This window comes from Chiloscyllium plagiosum, unplaced genomic scaffold (genome assembly GCF_037043375.1).
Source record: "Chiloscyllium plagiosum isolate Xiang-an unplaced genomic scaffold, Cpla_swu_hap1 HiC_scaffold_48, whole genome shotgun sequence".
Classification (NCBI taxonomy): domain Eukaryota; kingdom Metazoa; phylum Chordata; class Chondrichthyes; order Orectolobiformes; family Hemiscylliidae; genus Chiloscyllium; species Chiloscyllium plagiosum.
This window is the reverse complement of record NW_028270186.1, coordinates 37046486-37062500: the sequence shown is the minus strand read 5'-3', so window position 1 is coordinate 37062500 and position 16015 is coordinate 37046486. Positions and strand designations below refer to the sequence as shown.

General features: G+C 45.4%; 5 non-coding genes across 5 annotated transcripts; all 5 read right to left on the bottom strand.

Moving 5' to 3' along the window:
* Nucleotides 1-2123: 2123 nt before the first annotated feature.
* On the bottom strand, nt 2124-2196 carry trnav-aac (transfer RNA valine (anticodon AAC)). The gene has a single exon. It is a non-coding gene; the product is annotated as a tRNA-Val (tRNA).
* Nucleotides 2197-5500: 3304 nt separating this feature from the next.
* trnav-aac (transfer RNA valine (anticodon AAC)) lies at nt 5501-5573 on the bottom strand. Its single transcript has one exon. It is a non-coding gene; the product is annotated as a tRNA-Val (tRNA).
* Nucleotides 5574-8876: 3303 nt separating this feature from the next.
* On the bottom strand, nt 8877-8949 carry trnav-aac (transfer RNA valine (anticodon AAC)). The gene has a single exon. It is a non-coding gene; the product is annotated as a tRNA-Val (tRNA).
* Nucleotides 8950-12235: 3286 nt separating this feature from the next.
* Nucleotides 12236-12308, bottom strand: trnav-aac (transfer RNA valine (anticodon AAC)). The gene has a single exon. It is a non-coding gene; the product is annotated as a tRNA-Val (tRNA).
* Nucleotides 12309-15611: 3303 nt separating this feature from the next.
* trnav-aac (transfer RNA valine (anticodon AAC)) lies at nt 15612-15684 on the bottom strand. Its single transcript has one exon. It is a non-coding gene; the product is annotated as a tRNA-Val (tRNA).
* Between the last annotated feature and the right edge of the window lie 331 nt (nt 15685-16015).

The window sequence follows — 16015 nt, the reverse complement described above, 5'->3', positions numbered from 1 at the left end:
GAGAAATTCAATAAGGTAGGACATCGAAATTCATTGGGACGATTTTCCCATTAGCTAGAAACCCAAATAACAACGAGTAGAGTCACCGTAGGACTTCGTTTCACAACAGCGATGAAATAACAGTCTCCATTCGGTTCCAGTGAAGGCTCAACTTGCCTGGGACGGCACAACTGTTTGCGATTTTCCGCGCGGGAGTCGAACACGATCATGATCATGACAGTAGAGACATTTTGGAATATTTGGCAGTATCCCACACCACAGTTAATTCCCTGCGAAGCAAACCCATTTTACTTTTGTTTTCAACATCAATATACAGTGGACACCGAAACAGCATTTTAACAATGCTGCAGCATTGGAGTTGATCAGCAGAAATGACAGTGGTGGGATTCGAACCCGCGCCCCTTTCGAGACTGGAACCTGGATCCAGCGCCTTAGACCGCTCGGCCACACTACCAGCCGGCGGCGCTGCCTCATTTTCTTATATTTCCAATTGTGCTCCTGCATAACAACAGATGCAAAGTCACATGAAAAGGGTTCCATGATTCCTCTCGGACTCGCACAGCTGCTGGGATGTGCCCGGCAACAATGTCAATTTCGCAGCAGATATTGATAGCCCATCAATCCAGGCAAAAATCAATGGTAAGCTCAGTCTATCTTGTCAGACTCTTTTCAGCTACAAATGTATCTGTGAGTGCGTGAGAATATGGGTTCGCTTATGATTTGGTCAAATAACCATGAGCTGCTTGACATTACTGGAATTTCCATTCTTGCTTTGCTAAATGATTTCACCCATTGCTCGAAACAGGACGACTTTCACGTTTACACGGAACACGAAACACACCGGACTACAGGGAAAATGCACAAACCTGAGCAGGCCGTGTTCCGCATCATACCGTGCAGCATCGTTTCAGTCACTGTGTATGTGTTTTTTTTTCAGAATAGGAGTCCCAAAGAATGTTCTCCACCCTAAAACCGGAGGTAGCATTACAATCCGAGAACGACAGATCACCTTGAGAGAATGCTCTGACCTCGGAGCCAGTTCGAGATGCCACTTTCCTTGCCTTTTACCTTAACCGTGCAATTTGCTACTGAGACGTTCACTCCTGGACATGAGCCACATGGATACCAACTGAATTGGAAACCTGTGTGGGAATCGAGGAGAAGCGACTCAATAAATTTTGCTAAATTCCGTGGTGCTTTTTATAAATGCAGTTTCTGTTCACCTCAATCTAAAAGCCAGTTTCTGAACATAGTAACAGAAGTCAAAAGGTAATTACCTCACCCCACCCCCACTCCAGAAGAGGTGCTAACTGCCCTTGAGTGCTTTTTGTTCTCGATGTGAAGAGCTTTCACCCCTGAGTCACCTTCACGTCTCTGGTTGCTGAGTGAATCACAAAGAAGGAATTTCACCAGAGCTGCAACTGCCTCACTTCCCCACTCGCCCTCCCCGTTTACATTTTCCTGCTCGTCAGTGATTTAAAGAAAACCAAATGGATGCGATGTCATTCTGTAGCCTCTCTGTCGATTTCTCCGTTTCAGTTCCAACATGACTTAGATCTCGGTGCGGACCTTCATAATAGCGACGCTCTGAATGCGCAAGTCGAAAGGTTCCTCTGAGAGTGCAATTTCTTTCATTGCTGTTGCTGATTGAATGAGCCACTAACGTGCGAATTGCTCCAAAACATGATTCAGGATATCTGGTGCCAATTCCCGCACGTTGAATAACGATTGACAGCTTCCAAATGAGGTATTTCTGAGACGACCTTGGGGTACATTTGACAGACAGACAAGTTCAGGAATTCGTGGTGCGCTGTGACACCAGAGCATCTGCTTCTTTCCTGTCTTTGAAGCGAGCCGCCTGCGCAAGGAAGGCAAATGCGGTACTGCTTTTCGTGGAAGGATCAGAAGGCGGTAACTACACTCTCCAACAGAATGGCATATGATCAGAACCAGGTTGGAGAAAAACTTAACAACGCTTTGCACTGTAATTAAATGGAATTGCATTACATTTCACGACGAGAACAGATTTGTTGAAGCAAATTCGAAGGCAGGTTTGCAGATGGGAAAGATGCAAGAAAGCTCAGCTCTTGTCCATGTAAAAGGCTGCAGTTGAAGAACAAAACAGTTTCTGCCCAGTTTCGAACTGGGGACCTTTCGCGTGTTAGGCGAACGTGATGACCACTACACTACAGAAACGAGCCACAGCCGCCCGTGCTGCGGCCCTGTGGCGTCCAGCACTGAAAGTTGAATCCGTTCTATGTTTCACCTTTCTGTTTCCGATAGCTCGTTATTGTCCAGCGTAATCGACATCTTGAAAACGTAAAAAAGACACTTTAAATTGATGACAGGATATAGACAAAGATGTCGTCGATGTTTATACCGTGGGGCGAGATGGAATAGGCTGGTGGAATAAACTTTCCCTGCAGCGTAACAGCTGCGACATGACCTTATGGAAGGGTGGTAAACTGAGTATTTACGTGTTTTACCCAAGTTGGTGTGAGTTGAAAACTCGACAGCATAGCTTTAAGGTGAGTGGGCTGAAAGTGACAAAGGACCTGAGGCACATTTCCCACAAAGAAGGTTGTGCGTGTTTGGAATGATCTACCAGAGGAAGTGGAGGAGGCTATTACACTCAGAAAATTGCAAAGGTAATCGGGTGAGTTTCTGGATAGGATGCGTTTAGAGGGATTGGGGCCAAATGCTGGGGAACGGGACTTGTGTAATTTTGGCTATGTGGTGAGCATGGACGAGGGGTGCACCGAAGTATTTTTTTCCACGGTGTACCCCAATAACGTCATGTTGCTTCCACCGGCTTTAAAGGATTACTTTTCAGCGGAGTTTGCCATCGCAGTCTGTGGCACAATCATTTAGTCTGTTCGACTGCTCACGGGAAAGGTAGTATTGTGAAACAGTGTAGAAACGAAGGACTTCCTTACTTTAGCTCCGACTGACCATACTCTGTGAAATTTTCCCAGATCCTCAGCTGAGGATTTTGGCTGCTGGAAGTTACCTCAGAAACCCTGTTAAATCGAAATGTATTGAGCGAATCGCAAAACAGAAAGCATTTAACACGGAACACAAACAAAACTGGCATACCTCACGCATTTTCAGACACAGAGATGCATGAATGCTAAATGTGATACAGTCCGAGGGCATGAGTCATAAAGTAATCTCACAACTAACAACGGGGCATTTCCAAACGACTCTTTCAAACATGCTGCAGCCTTACTGCACCACCACTTTCCAGACAATGCTGAAAAGAGAGAAAGAAAGAACATAATAAGAATTGGCCGTAAAAAGTGAATTTCACCAATCACAGTCTCGATTAGATTACCTTTCCCTTCTGATGTTTCCAGGACGGAAATGAAGGAAATGTGAGAAATTCAATAAGGTAGGACATCGAAATTCATTGGGACGATTTTCCCATTAGCTAGAAACCCAAATAACAACGAGTAGAGTCACCGTAGGACTTCGTTTCACAACAGCGATGAAATAACAGTCTCCATTCGGTTCCAGTGAAGGCTCAACTTGCCTGGGACGGCACAACTGTTTGCGATTTTCCGCGCGGGAGTCGAACACGATCATGATCATGACAGTAGAGACATTTTGGAATATTTGGCAGTATCCCACACCACAGTTAATTCCCTGCGAAGCAAACCCATTTTACTTTTGTTTTCAACATCAATATACAGTGGACACCGAAACAGCATTTTAACAATGCTGCAGCATTGGAGTTGATCAGCAGAAATGACAGTGGTGGGATTCGAACCCGCGCCCCTTTCGAGACTGGAACCTGGATCCAGCGCCTTAGACCGCTCGGCCACACTACCAGCCGGCGGCGCCGCCTCATTTTCTTATATTTCCAATTGTGCTCCTGCATAACAACAGATGCAAAGTCACATGAAAAGGGTTCCATGATTCCTCTCGGACTCGCACAGCTGCTGGGATGTGCCCGGCAACAATGTCAATTTCGCAGCAGATATTGATAGCCCATCAATCCAGGCAAAAATCAATGGTAAGCTCAGTCTATCTTGTCAGACTCTTTTCAGCTACAAATGTATCTGTGAGTGCGTGAGAATATGGGTTCGCTTATGATTTGGTCAAATAACCATGAGCTGCTTGACATTACTGGAATTTCCATTCTTGCTTTGCTAAATGATTTCACCCATTGCTCGAAACAGGACGACTTTCACGTTTACACGGAACACGAAACACACCGGACTACAGGGAAAATGCACAAACCTGAGCAGGCCGTGTTCCGCATCATACCGTGCAGCATCGTTTCAGTCACTGTGTATGTGTTTTTTTTTTCAGAATAGGAGTCCCAAAGAATGTTCTCCACCCTAAAACCGGAGGTAGCATTACAATCCGAGAACGACAGATCACATTGAGAGAATGCTCTGACCTCGGAGCTAGTTCGAGATGCCACTTTCCTTGCCTTTTACCTTAACCGTGCAATTTGCTACTGAGACGTTCACTCCTGGACATGAGCCACATGGATACCAACTGAATTGGAAACCTGTGTGGGAATCGAGGAGAAGCGACTCAATAAATTTTGCTAAATTCCGTGGTGCTTTTTATAAATGCAGTTTCTGTTCACCTCAATCTAAAAGCCAGTTTCTGAACATAGTAACAGAAGTCAAAAGGTAATTACCTCACCCCACCCCCACTCCAGAAGAGGTGCTAACTGCCCTTGAGTGCTTTTTGTTCTCGATGTGAAGAGCTTTCACCCCTGAGTCACCTTCACGTCTCTGGTTGCTGAGTGAATCACAAAGAAGGAATTTCACCAGAGCTGCAACTGCCTCACTTCCCCACTCGCCCTCCCCGTTTACATTTTCCTGCTCGTCAGTGATTTAAAGAAAACCAAATGGATGCGATGTCATTCTGTAGCCTCTCTGTCGATTTCTCCGTTTCAGTTCCAACATGACTTAGATCTCGGTGCGGACCTTCATAATAGCGACGCTCTGAATGCGCAAGTCGAAAGGTTCCTCTGAGAGTGCAATTTCTTTCATTGCTGTTGCTGATTGAATGAGCCACTAACGTGCGAATTGCTCCAAAACATGATTCAGGATATCTGGTGCCAATTCCCGCACGTTGAATAACGATTGACAGCTTCCAAATGAGGTATTTCTGAGACGACCTTGGGGTACATTTGACAGACAGACAAGTTCAGGAATTCGTGGTGCGCTGTGACACCAGAGCATCTGCTTCTTTCCTGTCTTTGAAGCGAGCCGCCTGCGCAAGGAAGGCAAATGCGGTACTGCTTTTCGTGGAAGGATCAGAAGGCGGTAACTACACTCTCCAACAGAATGGCATATGATCAGAACCAGGTTGGAGAAAAACTTAACAACGCTTTGCACTGTAATTAAATGGAATTGCATTACATTTCACGACGAGAACAGATTTGTTGAAGCAAATTCGAAGGCAGGTTTGCAGATGGGAAAGATGCAAGAAAGCTCAGCTCTTGTCCATGTAAAAGGCTGCAGTTGAAGAACAAAACAGTTTCTGCCCAGTTTCGAACTGGGGACCTTTCGCGTGTTAGGCGAACGTGATGACCACTACACTACAGAAACGAGCCACAGCCGCCCGTGCTGCGGCCCTGTGGCGTCCAGCACTGAAAGTTGAATCCGTTCTATGTTTCACCTTTCTGTTTCCGATAGCTCGTTATTGTCCAGCGTAATCGACATCTTGAAAACGTAAAAAAGACACTTTAAATTGATGACAGGATATAGACAAAGATGTCGTCGATGTTTATACCGTGGGGCGAGATGGAATAGGCTGGTGGAATAAACTTTCCCTGCAGCGTAACAGCTGCGACATGACCTTATGGAAGGGTGGTAAACTGAGTATTTACGTGTTTTACCCAAGTTGGTGTGAGTTGAAAACTCGACAGCATAGCTTTAAGGTGAGTGGGCTGAAAGTGACAAAGGACCTGAGGCACATTTCCCACAAAGAAGGTTGTGCGTGTTTGGAATGATCTACCAGAGGAAGTGGAGGAGGCTATTACACTCAGAAAATTGCAAAGGTAATCGGGTGAGTTTCTGGATAGGATGCGTTTAGAGGGATTGGGGCCAAATGCTGGGGAACGGGACTTGTGTAATTTTGGCTATGTGGTGAGCATGGACGAGGGGTGCACCGAAGTATTTTTTTCCACGGTGTACCCCAATAACGTCATGTTGCTTCCACCGGCTTTAAAGGATTACTTTTCAGCGGAGTTTGCCATCGCAGTCTGTGGCACAATCATTTAGTCTGTTCGACTGCTCACGGGAAAGGTAGTATTGTGAAACAGTGTAGAAACGAAGGACTTCCTTACTTTAGCTCCGACTGACCATACTCTGTGAAATTTTCCCAGATCCTCAGCTGAGGATTTTGGCTGCTGGAAGTTACCTCAGAAACCCTGTTAAATCGAAATGTATTGAGCGAATCGCAAAACAGAAAGCATTTAACACGGAACACAAACAAAACTGGCATACCTCACGCATTTTCAGACACAGAGATGCATGAATGCTAAATGTGATACAGTCCGAGGGCATGAGTCATAAAGTAATCTCACAACTAACAACGGGGCATTTCCAAACGACTCTTTCAAACATGCTGCAGCCTTACTGCACCACCACTTTCCAGACAATGCTGAAAAGAGAGAAAGAAAGAACATAATAAGAATTGGCCGTAAAAAGTGAATTTCACCAATCACAGTATCGATTAGATTACCTTTCCCTTCTGATGTTTCCAGGACGGAAATGAAGGAAATGTGAGAAATTCAATAAGGTAGGACATCGAAATTCATTGGGACGATTTTCCCATTAGCTAGAAACCCAAATAACAACGAGTAGAGTCACCGTAGGACTTCGTTTCACAACAGCGATGAAATAACAGTCTCCATTCGGTTTCAGTGAAGGCTCAACTTGCCTGGGACGGCACAACTGTTTGCGATTTTCCGCGCGGGAGTCGAACACGATCATGATCATGACAGTAGAGACATTTTGGAATATTTGGCAGTATCCCACACCACAGTTAATTCCCTGCGAAGCAAACCCATTTTACTTTTGTTTTCAACATCAATATACAGTGGACACCGAAACAGCATTTTAACAATGCTGCAGCATTGGAGTTGATCAGCAGAAATGACAGTGGTGGGATTCGAACCCGCGCCCCTTTCGAGACTGGAACCTGGATCCAGCGCCTTAGACCGCTCGGCCACACTACCAGCCGGCGGCGCCGCCTCATTTTCTTATATTTCCAATTGTGCTCCTGCATAACAACAGATGCAAAGTCACATGAAAAGGGTTCCATGATTCCTCTCGGACTCGCACAGCTGCTGGGATGTGCCCGGCAACAATGTCAATTTCGCAGCAGATATTGATAGCCCATCAATCCAGGCAAAAATCAATGGTAAGCTCAGTCTATCTTGTCAGACTCTTTTCAGCTACAAATGTATCTGTGAGTGCGTGAGAATATGGGTTCGCTTATGATTTGGTCAAATAACCATGAGCTGCTTGACATTACTGGAATTTCCATTCTTGCTTTGCTAAATGATTTCACCCATTGCTCGAAACAGGACGACTTTCACGTTTACACGGAACACGAAACACACCGGACTACAGGGAAAATGCACAAACCTGAGCAGGCCGTGTTCCGCATCATACCGTGCAGCATCGTTTCAGTCACTGTGTATGTGTTTTTTTTTCAGAATAGGAGTCCCAAAGAATGTTCTCCACCCTAAAACCGGAGGTAGCATTACAATCCGAGAACGACAGATCACCTTGAGAGAATGCTCTGACCTCGGAGCCAGTTCGAGATGCCACTTTCCTTGCCTTTTACCTTAACCGTGCAATTTGCTACTGAGACGTTCACTCCTGGACATGAGCCACATGGATACCAACTGAATTGGAAACCTGTGTGGGAATCGAGGAGAAGCGACTCAATAAATTTTGCTAAATTCCGTGGTGCTTTTTATAAATGCAGTTTCTGTTCACCTCAATCTAAAAGCCAGTTTCTGAACATAGTAACAGAAGTCAAAAGGTAATTACCTCACCCCACCCCCACTCCAGAAGAGGTGCTAACTGCCCTTGAGTGCTTTTTGTTCTCGATGTGAAGAGCTTTCACCCCTGAGTCACCTTCACGTCTCTGGTTGCTGAGTGAATCACAAAGAAGGAATTTCACCAGAGCTGCAACTGCCTCACTTCCCCACTCGCCCTCCCCGTTTACATTTTCCTGCTCGTCAGTGATTTAAAGAAAACCAAATGGATGCGATGTCATTCTGTAGCCTCTCTGTCGATTTCTCCGTTTCAGTTCCAACATGACTTAGATCTCGGTGCGGACCTTCATAATAGCGACGCTCTGAATGCGCAAGTCGAAAGGTTCCTCTGAGAGTGCAATTTCTTTCATTGCTGTTGCTGATTGAATGAGCCACTAACGTGCGAATTGCTCCAAAACATGATTCAGGATATCTGGTGCCAATTCCCGCACGTTGAATAACGATTGACAGCTTCCAAATGAGGTATTTCAGAGACGACCTTGGGGTACATTTGACAGATAGACAAGTTCAGGAATTCGTGGTGCGCTGTGACACCAGAGCATCTGCTTCTTTCCTGTCTTTGAAGCGAGCCGCCTGCGCAAGGAAGGCAAATGCGGTACTGCTTTTCGTGGAAGGATCAGAAGGCGGTAACTACACTCTCCAACAGAATGGCATATGATCAGAACCAGGTTGGAGAAAAACTTAACAACGCTTTGCACTGTAATTAAATGGAATTGCATTACATTTCACGACGAGAACAGATTTGTTGAAGCAAATTCGAAGGCAGGTTTGCAGATGGGAAAGATGCAAGAAAGCTCAGCTCTTGTCCATGTAAAAGGCTGCAGTTGAAGAACAAAACAGTTTCTGCCCAGTTTCGAACTGGGGACCTTTCGCGTGTTAGGCGAACGTGATGACCACTACACTACAGAAACGAGCCACAGCCGCCCGTGCTGCGGCCCTGTGGCGTCCAGCACTGAAAGTTGAATCCGTTCTATGTTTCACCTTTCTGTTTCCGATAGCTCGTTATTGTCCAGCGTAATCGACATCTTGAAAACGTAAAAAAGACACTTTAAATTGATGACAGGATATAGACAAAGATGTCGTCGATGTTTATACCGTGGGGCGAGATGGAATAGGCTGGTGGAATAAACTTTCCCTGCAGCGTAACAGCTGCGACATGACCTTATGGAAGGGTGGTAAACTGAGTATTTACGTGTTTTACCCAAGTTGGTGTGAGTTGAAAACTCGACAGCATAGCTTTAAGGTGAGTGGGCTGAAAGTGACAAAGGACCTGAGGCACATTTCCCACAAAGAAGGTTGTGCGTGTTTGGAATGATCTACCAGAGGAAGTGGAGGAGGCTATTACACTCAGAAAATTGCAAAGGTAATCGGGTGAGTTTCTGGATAGGATGCGTTTAGAGGGATTGGGGCCAAATGCTGGGGAACGGGACTTGTGTAATTTTGGCTATGTGGTGAGCATGGACGAGGGGTGCACCGAAGTATTTTTTTCCACGGTGTACCCCAATAACGTCATGTTGCTTCCACCGGCTTTAAAGGATTACTTTTCAGCGGAGTTTGCCATCGCAGTCTGTGGCACAATCATTTAGTCTGTTCGACTGCTCACGGGAAAGGTAGTATTGTGAAACAGTGTAGAAACGAAGGACTTCCTTACTTTAGCTCCGACTGACCATACTCTGTGAAATTTTCCCAGATCCTCAGCTGAGGATTTTGGCTGCTGGAAGTTACCTCAGAAACCCTGTTAAATCGAAATGTATTGAGCGAATCGCAAAACAGAAAGCATTTAACACGGAACACAAACAAAACTGGCATACCTCACGCATTTTCAGACACAGAGATGCATGAATGCTAAATGTGATACAGTCCGAGGGCATGAGTCATAAAGTAATCTCACAACTAACAACGGGGCATTTCCAAACGACTCTTTCAAACATGCTGCAGCCTTACTGCACCACCACTTTCCAGACAATGCTGAAAAGAGAGAAAGAAAGAACATAATAAGAATTGGCCGTAAAAAGTGAATTTCACCAATCACAGTATCGATTAGATTACCTTTCCCTTCTGATGTTTCCAGGACGGAAATGAAGGAAATGTGAGAAATTCAATAAGGTAGGACATCGAAATTCATTGGGACGATTTTCCCATTAGCTAGAAACCCAAATAACAACGAGTAGAGTCACCGTAGGACTTCGTTTCACAACAGCGATGAAATAACAGTCTCCATTCGGTTCCAGTGAAGGCTCAACTTGCCTGGGACGGCACAACTGTTTGCGATTTTCCGCGCGGGAGTCGAACACGATCATGATCATGACAGTAGAGACATTTTGGAATATTTGGCAGTATCCCACACCACAGTTAATTCCCTGCGAAGCAAACCCATTTTACTTTTGTTTTCAACATCAATATACAGTGGACACCGAAACAGCATTTTAACAATGCTGCAGCATTGGAGTTGATCAGCAGAAATGACAGTGGTGGGATTCGAACCCGCGCCCCTTTCGAGACTGGAACCTGGATCCAGCGCCTTAGACCGCTCGGCCACACTACCAGCCGGCGGCGCCGCCTCATTTTCTTATATTTCCAATTGTGCTCCTGCATAACAACAGATGCAAAGTCACATGAAAAGGGTTCCATGATTCCTCTCGGACTCGCACAGCTGCTGGGATGTGCCCGGCAACAATGTCAATTTCGCAGCAGATATTGATAGCCCATCAATCCAGGCAAAAATCAATGGTAAGCTCAGTCTATCTTGTCAGACTCTTTTCAGCTACAAATGTATCTGTGAGTGCGTGAGAATATGGGTTCGCTTATGATTTGGTCAAATAACCATGAGCTGCTTGACATTACTGGAATTTCCATTCTTGCTTTGCTAAATGATTTCACCCATTGCTCGAAACAGGACGACTTTCACGTTTACACGGAACACGAAACACACCGGACTACAGGGAAAATGCACAAACCTGAGCAGGCCGTGTTCCGCATCATACCGTGCAGCATCGTTTCAGTCACTGTGTATGTGTTTTTTTTTTCAGAATAGGAGTCCCAAAGAATGTTCTCCACCCTAAAACCGGAGGTAGCATTACAATCCGAGAACGACAGATCACCTTGAGAGAATGCTCTGACCTCGGAGCCAGTTCGAGATGCCACTTTCCTTGCCTTTTACCTTAACCGTGCAATTTGCTACTGAGACGTTCACTCCTGGACATGAGCCACATGGATACCAACTGAATTGGAAACCTGTGTGGGAATCGAGGAGAAGCGACTCAATAAATTTTGCTAAATTCCGTGGTGCTTTTTATAAATGCAGTTTCTGTTCACCTCAATCTAAAAGCCAGTTTCTGAACATAGTAACAGAAGTCAAAAGGTAATTACCTCACCCCACCCCCACTCCAGAAGAGGTGCTAACTGCCCTTGAGTGCTTTTTGTTCTCGATGTGAAGAGCTTTCACCCCTGAGTCACCTTCACGTCTCTGGTTGCTGAGTGAATCACAAAGAAGGAATTTCACCAGAGCTGCAACTGCCTCACTTCCCCACTCGCCCTCCCCGTTTACATTTTCCTGCTCGTCAGTGATTTAAAGAAAACCAAATGGATGCGATGTCATTCTGTAGCCTCTCTGTCGATTTCTCCGTTTCAGTTCCAACATGACTTAGATCTCGGTGCGGACCTTCATAATAGCGACGCTCTGAATGCGCAAGTCGAAAGGTTCCTCTGAGAGTGCAATTTCTTTCATTGCTGTTGCTGATTGAATGAGCTCCAAAACATGATTCAGGATATCTGGTGCCAATTCCCGCACGTTGAATAACGATTGACAGCTTCCAAATGAGGTATTTCTGAGACGACCTTGGGGTACATTTGACAGACAGACAAGTTCAGGAATTCGTGGTGCGCTGTGACACCAGAGCATCTGCTTCTTTCCTGTCTTTGAAGCGAGCCGCCTGCGCAAGGAAGGCAAATGCGGTACTGCTTTTCGTGGAAGGATCAGAAGGCGGTAACTACACTCTCCAACAGAATGGCATATGATCAGAACCAGGTTGGAGAAAAACTTAACAACGCTTTGCACTGTAATTAAATGGAATTGCATTACATTTCACGACGAGAACAGATTTGTTGAAGCAAATTCGAAGGCAGGTTTGCAGATGGGAAAGATGCAAGAAAGCTCAGCTCTTGTCCATGTAAAAGGCTGCAGTTGAAGAACAAAACAGTTTCTGCCCAGTTTCGAACTGGGGACCTTTCGCGTGTTAGGCGAACGTGATGACCACTACACTACAGAAACGAGCCACAGCCGCCCGTGCTGCGGCCCTGTGGCGTCCAGCACTGAAAGTTGAATCCGTTCTATGTTTCACCTTTCTGTTTCCGATAGCTCGTTATTGTCCAGCGTAATCGACATCTTGAAAACGTAAAAAAGACACTTTAAATTGATGACAGGATATAGACAAAGATGTCGTCGATGTTTATACCGTGGGGCGAGATGGAATAGGCTGGTGGAATAAACTTTCCCTGCAGCGTAACAGCTGCGACATGACCTTATGGAAGGGTGGTAAACTGAGTATTTACGTGTTTTACCCAAGTTGGTGTGAGTTGAAAACTCGACAGCATAGCTTTAAGGTGAGTGGGCTGAAAGTGACAAAGGACCTGAGGCACATTTCCCACAAAGAAGGTTGTGCGTGTTTGGAATGATCTACCAGAGGAAGTGGAGGAGGCTATTACACTCAGAAAATTGCAAAGGTAATCGGGTGAGTTTCTGGATAGGATGCGTTTAGAGGGATTGGGGCCAAATGCTGGGGAACGGGACTTGTGTAATTTTGGCTATGTGGTGAGCATGGACGAGGGGTGCACCGAAGTATTTTTTTCCACGGTGTACCCCAATAACGTCATGTTGCTTCCACCGGCTTTAAAGGATTACTTTTCAGCGGAGTTTGCCATCGCAGTCTGTGGCACAATCATTTAGTCTGTTCGACTGCTCACGGGAAAGGTAGTATTGTGAAACAGTGTAGAAACGAAGGACTTCCTTACTTTAGCTCCGACTGACCATACTCTGTGAAATTTTCCCAGATCCTCAGCTGAGGATTTTGGCTGCTGGAAGTTACCTCAGAAACCCTGTTAAATCGAAATGTATTGAGCGAATCGCAAAACAGAAAGCATTTAACACGGAACACAAACAAAACTGGCATACCTCACGCATTTTCAGACACAGAGATGCATGAATGCTAAATGTGATACAGTCCGAGGGCATGAGTCATAAAGTAATCTCACAACTAACAACGGGGCATTTCCAAACGACTCTTTCAAACATGCTGCAGCCTTACTGCACCACCACTTTCCAGACAATGCTGAAAAGAGAGAAAGAAAGAACATAATAAGAATTGGCCGTAAAAAGTGAATTTCACCAATCACAGTCTCGATTAGATTACCTTTCCCTTCTGATGTTTCCAGGACGGAAATGAAGGAAATGTGAGAAATTCAATAAGGTAGGACATCGAAATTCATTGGGACGATTTTCCCATTAGCTAGAAACCCAAATAACAACGAGTAGAGTCACCGTAGGACTTCGTTTCACAACAGCGATGAAATAACAGTCTCCATTCGGTTCCAGTGAAGGCTCAACTTGCCTGGGACGGCACAACTGTTTGCGATTTTCCGCGCGGGAGTCGAACACGATCATGATCATGACAGTAGAGACATTTTGGAATATTTGGCAGTATCCCACACCACAGTTAATTCCCTGCGAAGCAAACCCATTTTACTTTTGTTTTCAACATCAATATACAGTGGACACCGAAACAGCATTTTAACAATGCTGCAGCATTGGAGTTGATCAGCAGAAATGACAGTGGTGGGATTCGAACCCGCGCCCCTTTCGAGACTGGAACCTGGATCCAGCGCCTTAGACCGCTCGGCCACACTACCAGCCAGCGGCGCCGCCTCATTTTCTTATATTTCCAATTGTGCTCCTGCATAACAACAGATGCAAAGTCACATGAAAAGGGTTCCATGATTCCTCTCGGACTCGCACAGCTGCTGGGATGTGCCCGGCAACAATGTCAATTTCGCAGCAGATATTGATAGCCCATCAATCCAGGCAAAAATCAATGGTAAGCTCAGTCTATCTTGTCAGACTCTTTTCAGCTACAAATGTATCTGTGAGTGCGTGAGAATATGGGTTCGCTTATGATTTGGTCAAATAACCATGAGCTGCTTGACATTACTGGAATTTCCATTCTTGCTTTGCTAAATGATTTCACCCATTGCTCGAAACAGGACGACTTTCACGTTTACACGGAACACGAAACACACCGGACTACAGGGAAAATGCACAAACCTGAGCAGGCCGTGTTCCGCATCATACCGTGCAGCATCGTTTCAGTCACTGTGTATGTGTTTTTTTTTCAGAATAGGAGTCCCAAAGAATGTTCTCCACCCTAAAACCGGAGGTAGCATTACAATCCGAGAACGACAGATCACCTTGAGAGAATGCTCTGACCTCGGAGCCAGTTCGAGATGCCACTTTCCTTGCCTTTTACCTTAACCGTGCAATTTGCTACTGAGACGTTCACTCCTGGACATGAGCCACATGGATACCAACTGAATTGGAAACCTGTGTGGGAATCGAGGAGAAGCGACTCAATAAATTTTGCTAAATTCCGTGGTGCTTTTTATAAATGCAGTTTCTGTTCACCTCAATCTAAAAGCCAGTTTCTGAACATAGTAACAGAAGTCAAAAGGTAATTACCTCACCCCACCCCCACTCCAGAAGAGGTGCTAACTGCCCTTGAGTGCTTTTTGTTCTCGATGTGAAGAGCTTTCACCCCTGAGTCACCTTCACGTCTCTGGTTGCTGAGTGAATCACAAAGAAGGAATTTCACCAGAGCTGCAACTGCCTCACTTCCCCACTCGCCCTCCCCGTTTACATTTTCCTGCTCGTCAGTGATTTAAAGAAAACCAAATGGATGCGATGTCATTCTGTAGCCTCTCTGTCGATTTCTCCGTTTCAGTTCCAACATGACTTAGATCTCGGTGCGGACCTTCATAATAGCGACGCTCTGAATGCGCAAGTCGAAAGGTTCCTCTGAGAGTGCAATTTCTTTCATTGCTGTTGCTGATTGAATGAGCCACTAACGTGCGAATTGCTCCAAAACATGATTCAGGATATCTGGTGCCAATTCCCGCACGTTGAATAACGATTGACAGCTTCCAAATGAGGTATTTCTGAGACGACCTTGGGGTACATTTGACAGACAGACAAGTTCAGGAATTCGTGGTGCGCTGTGACACCAGAGCATCTGCTTCTTTCCTGTCTTTGAAGCGAGCCGCCTGCGCAAGGAAGGCAAATGCGGTACTGCTTTTCGTGGAAGGATCAGAAGGCGGTAACTACACTCTCCAACAGAATGGCATATGATCAGAACCAGGTTGGAGAAAAACTTAACAACGCTTTGCACTGTAATTAAATGGAATTGCATTACATTTCACGACGAGAACAGATTTGTTGAAGCAAATTCGAAGGCAGGTTTGCAGATGGGAAAGATGCAAGAAAGCTCAGCTCTTGTCCATGTAAAAGGCTGCAGTTGAAGAACAAAACAGTTTCTGCCCAGTTTCGAACTGGGGACCTTTCGCGTGTTAGGCGAACGTGATGACCACTACACTACAGAAACGAGCCACAGCCGCCCGTGCTGCGGCCCTGTGGCGTCCAGCACTGAAAGTTGAATCCGTTCTATGTTTCACCTTTCTGTTTCCGATAGCTCGTTATTGTCCAGCGTAATCGACATCTTGAAAACGTAAAAAAGACACTTTAAATTGATGACAGGATATAGACAAAGATGTCGTCGATGTTTATACCGTGGGGCGAGATGGAATAGGCTGGTGGAATAAACTTTCCCTGCAGCGTAACAGCTGCGACATGACCTTATGGAAGGGTGGTAAACTGAGTATTTACGTGTTTTACCCAAGTTGGTGTGAGTTGAAAACTCGACAGCATAGCTTTAA